The 5,278-nt window shown below is 42.4% G+C and overlaps 1 long non-coding RNA gene across 2 annotated transcripts; it reads right to left on the reverse strand.

Moving 5' to 3' along the window:
• Nucleotides 1-3,030: 3,030 nt before the first annotated feature.
• LOC138565891 (uncharacterized) lies at nucleotides 3,031-4,559 on the reverse strand. 2 transcript variants are annotated; one of them, XR_011301684.1, is made up of 3 exons: nucleotides 4,262-4,478; nucleotides 3,864-3,986; nucleotides 3,031-3,452 (listed from the first exon to the last, which is right to left on the reverse strand). It is a non-coding gene; the product is annotated as an uncharacterized lncRNA (long non-coding RNA). The 2 variants fall into 2 exon arrangements; XR_011301683.1 differs by lacking the exon at nucleotides 4,262-4,478 and adding an exon at nucleotides 4,492-4,559 and having other exon boundaries at nucleotides 3,032-3,452.
• Nucleotides 4,560-5,278: the final 719 nt, after the last annotated feature.

The raw sequence follows: 5,278 nt of genomic DNA on the forward strand, positions 1-5,278 counted from the left end.
AATGCTGGGCGATAATGGGAAGCTAGAAAAATCTGCATCAACGCCTGCGCCCAAGCGCCAAGGCCGGGATGCACACTAACAATCAGACACCTTAAATACGGGTGCCAGCAGCATGCTGCCCACAGAAAACACGAACCCTGCAACAGGGTTCCTAGGAAAGATGGCAGAGAAAGCCTTTGCAAGCAGCACTACAGCCCAGTACAGTAAGTGCTTGCAATCAGGTTTTAGAACAACTGGTTTAAACCATGTAGAATTGATTACAATAAAAGATATAGAAATCTTTTTTAAATGGGTGCACGATCAGGGTTTTAAAGAGGATTGGGCGAAAAGACACCTCGTAGCAATATCTTATTTTTCAAAATTACGGGGCGACTCAGATCCCACTCAAAGCGCGTTAATTACATATGCAATGAAAGGCTGGGGTAAACTAGAAGGACCCCAGGTAGATAGCCGGCGCCCATTAGATCTTGTTAAGCTAGTAAAAATAGCAACACTATTGGACAGCATATGCTCCCACCCATATGAAACACTACTATTTAAAACAGCATTCTTTCTCGTCTATTTTGGGGCCTTCCGGGTGAGGAAACTCATTGCCTCCAGCACAAAAGCCAACAATGGCCTAGGCATGATGTAAACATGGGTTAGATGGGACAGCATCAACATAGAAATACAACGATCCAAAACTGGGGCAAAAAGGAGCATTAACATTTGCTGCATTAATGATGTACCAAACTGCCGGTATGCATCACCAACCTATATTGTGCACAACGGCTCAATGTGGGGTGGGGGGAGATTCCAAATCCACAGGGACACAGCAGCTTTAAGTCACTACCAATTTAAAGGGGTGCTGATGAAAGCAATCGCTAAAGCCGGGTGGAATCCAAAGGATTTCGGCACCCACTCTTTCAGGATCGGGGCAGCAACCTCAGCATGGCAAGGAGGGTTAGGCTCCCAACAAGTAATGAACATAGGGGGGTGAAGTCAGATTGTTACAAGAGATACATCAGACCACAACTAATATAGTTCTGCCAACACCCACCCCCCCATCACCTTTTTTATTCTTACACCCAATTTTTCTCCCCAGAAACAAAATCCGAGCAGGACCCACCTCTAAGATCAGCCTGGATAGTCAGACATTTGTTTGTATTCAGGACAGGGCGTTGGGCCGAGGAAACTAAAGACGGCCCAGCTTTCGAGAACACTATTGCATCATGGTGGGGCTACAGAGGCCTCCACTGGCCAGACATCCATGACAAGCTAGCCAACCTAGTTGCACACAGAGATCCACCAGAATTCTTGATACTACATTTAGGTGGTAACGACCTGGTAAACATTGGTAGAAAAACTTTATACAAAGAAATATGTGCCTCGCAATCAAGCATTGCACATAATTGGAGGGACACGGAAATCTATTTTTCAGCAATCCTGCCTAGAAAAATATCCTTCAGTCAATAATTCTAGGAGAAAATTGAACAGAGGACTGGCAAAATTCTGTATAGCCAGAGGATTGGGTTTTATAAAACACCTGGCCATAACACTAGGTGACCCCGATCTGTTCCACAAGGATGTCACCCATCTATCGTGGCACGGCATGGAACAATTTTATAGAGCAATCACCAGTACCTTAGCTACCAGATGCTGCAAATAACCTAACTTTTGGGTGAACACAGGCAGACGATAACCCACCTGAGTGTGGCAGCACGGGCCTGAGGGGGTAACCTCAGGACCAGGTGCCCAAAAGTAATATATTATTACTGATATGCAAATATTGTTTATGTTCCATAACCATATCTGTAACAATAAAAACCTACGGCCTTTTTATTGCCAACACTTGACCAAATGTTGTGGTGTAATAATTTATGTTGAGGTAGGGGGTCTACCAGACATACACCACATCCCAACATAACAGATGTAAGGTTGCCTGCATATGGGTCCAGCAGTTACCCGTATGCACACCTGGGATCCATTTTCCTTCCTCACTAGTTGTTTTAGCCTAAGTTAGGGACAGAGGGCCTCAACTCCTCATGCCCTCCCTTTCTCATAGCCACACTCACAGGTGAGACACAGAGCCACGGGTATGTGAAACCTTCTTTTATTTTCATATACAGTTCTCTGTCTGGGCTCTAGTAGCCCCTCCTTTGCCTCCCTCCCCCCCAGCCACCTGCTGTCCTTCCTCTCCCTGCTTAAAGGTCATCATCTATTTAAGGCAGACTACTTGATTGCTCCACAATTGGCGGGAAGGCAGACACCAAGAAAACAATTGTGACATTAGGCACGTTTTACACATGTGTTAGAGGGATGGCCTGGGGAACGTGCTCACGGTTTCGGAAGCATAGCCTTAAAGATGGGCAAGGGGGCTGTAGGATAGAAGAAAACGTGACGTGAATGAAAATGAATAAAGGAATTCCTGCTTGCCTCAGCATAGCAAGCGGAGCAAGCGGACGCTGTCGAACAGTGGCTAGTGAGACTCTTACCAAGATAGGAGCATACATTTCTAGCTTGAGGGTGTACGGGGACATGGGAAGGAAGGGCTCTGAAGATAATTGGTTTTTGTGGCAAGTGTGTGCACCTTAGTTGGCAGGGTTGGGTGTAGGGCATAACCAGTTTGCAGGATTTCCAGGTATCGAGTTTAACTAATTGGCATCAAGGATTTTTAGGGCAGGTTTGTAGAGAGTTGGCTAGAAATTAGATGTGAGGCCATTCTAGGTTGCAAGGTAAAGATATTGCAGGATGTCTAGTATAAGCACCAGTGTGGAGGCGACGTAAAGGTTAAATAAATTGCGTTTTGGGATGTGAGGTGACCCCATTCCAGGGTGCATTGTAAAACTATTGCAGGATGCGTAGTGTAGAATCTGTTAGGAGGTGGTATGTCTTGATGCTTAAGGATAAGAACAGAAATGAGACTGACTACCCCTCTTTACGCTACTTGGCCAATGAAGCACTGTTTGTACATTACCACATGTGGTGAAAATTACCCGTGTTCCACATGAAGAATATAGTGGAGTACACACTAAACTTCTGTAGAAAACATGATTTTATTAAATACTCATTCTATTACATCAGACATACCTTTTAAGAGACATCAAAGACAAACAGTATGACATTGTTTTAGTCATGTTTGACACTGATAAAAAGACTAAAAAACAGTGCAACGTCACAACACTTGAAAAACACAGGGAAAATAATTTTACACAGACTATGAATTAAACAAAAGAAATACAATCCAACAAACTTAATTCTCAATTATAAGGAAAAAGAATATGAAGAAGAACCAAAAATCATTTTCTGTGGGTATCTTGGATAGTCGACATGTTTCGGCCTGCTTAGATGTTTTAGACACTATCCCTAGTGTCATAAACTCAATAGTTAAAGGCCATCTTCAGGATACTGATTTCTTCACAGTAACGCGATAATTCTTTATTACCCCTGGTACATGTTCGTAAAAGAGTAGTCTAAAAAAAACATAGGGAAATATCAGAAGTTGTGGAAGGTAACATTTGGTACAGTTATTAGTACTTTCTAGCCTTCTCTGGCATATAAACATAGCTGTCCTGTTCTAAACATACATAAAACACTACAGTAGGTAGAGACAAAACATGTTCTTTCTTAATTGGCATGATACTAGTAGGTATGAAAAAGGACTGGATTGATTACAGTTTCAGAATAATTGTGTCCTATGTACATTCACACAGTGGCAGTATGGAGCAATAAGGAACGAATCTGAGTGCTTCCACAATAAATAACCGACACCTAGCATTGCCTATGTTATTACTTGAAGTCTATAGGGTTAGGTGTCGGAGCTGTGACTTCATCTATTGTTTACACGGTCGTTTAATTGCAACAGAAAAAAAGATCAAACTTACATTTGACACAATGATCACACTAAGTCGATCAGGGGAGAGTCACCTAGGCAGAGTTAGTGACTTTCTGTACAGGGCCACACAGGCACGTGATGGGTGGCTGGATCCCGTTTCAATTTGGGATATCTGAAATGGCCATTTATGCCGTTGGTTAGTTCCAAGAAATGTCTATGGCTATTTCACAACAAGAGAAATATATTACCACTTTTACTTTTGCATTTATGTTCCAGGTCTAATTTAGGAAACTGATGCAAAGTTCAAAAAATTTAGGAGGTTTGACGCGTTTTCAAACTGCATGTATGGAAAACAATTCTGTGAATTCAGAAAAGCTAAGTGAATTGTTTTCAATGGTTGGACCCACAAAGTGCTATTGTCATTATTAAGGAAATGAGGAAACTTACATGCAGTACTGAGCAAAAGTCCGTGATTCAAAGTAGTTAGTGATAGATTTATATTGTGGATTGTATGGATAAGTCACTGCAGAAAAAATGCGTGTTTTAGTGAATCAAAAAACGTTAGAGAGCCGCACAAGTCCTATCGACGAAAGGATTAAGACTGCAACTCCGTCGACTAAGGCTTTCCAACACGGGTCTTGATGGATAGAAAGGATTAGAAGAGGAAGTGAATTTACCAGCGGGCGAGGCTCACGTGAATGACTGCTGTTACTGCCGGGTGTAGAGCGAAAGCCTGTTCAAGGCGGTCTAAAAATACTCGAGTTCCTGGTCACATGATGCGGAAAGTTAGCAAGTCATGTGAACATTTAGAAAATACGTCGCTCGAAGAGGTATATGTTAATTCTAGAGGCTGGGTTTGTTTCTCGCATGCTGAGAAATTAGAATGGGTGTTGCGTAAAGACATCAAAGCACCAAAGTTTGTGAGTGCGGAGGAGGATGTGTTGGTATATCTACCAGCCAGATTTCTGCACACTGACTGTTTGGGCATGCATGCATGTCATATTACAATGCCGTATTTGATTCTGATGTGCGATCAAAGGCATCGGAAAAAAGTACATAAGCCTTTTTTTTTTTAAATATATTGTGGTTTTTACATCCTTCAAAAGTGAATACGCAAGTCACAGGGCGCCTATTTGTCACAATCCTACAAAAGGACAGCGCAAGGCCGAGCAGTGCATAACTGTTTCTCAAGATGACTTGTGCCCGAGATATTGTCGGCAGGACAGTATGTGTGCAGGATCTACATGGAGGAGTAAATGAAGAATGTAGAAAATAACTATATAAGTTTACATGAGGAGGGAGATGTATCTAGGTTTCTCTTCTCCACTATTGGATTGATCTCTCATCTGGTCATGTGTCTGTTGCAGCATCATGCGGCACAACTACACAGTCCTTTTTAGAGATAGTTCAAGGCCAAACTGTGATTTACCATGGCCACTGTTGTTAAAGTAATAGGGTATCGAG

The sequence above is a fragment of the Ambystoma mexicanum genome, chromosome 2p, assembly GCF_040938575.1.
Source record: "Ambystoma mexicanum isolate Mex_15411 chromosome 2p, UKY_AmexF1_1, whole genome shotgun sequence".
NCBI lineage: Eukaryota > Metazoa > Chordata > Amphibia > Caudata > Ambystomatidae > Ambystoma > Ambystoma mexicanum.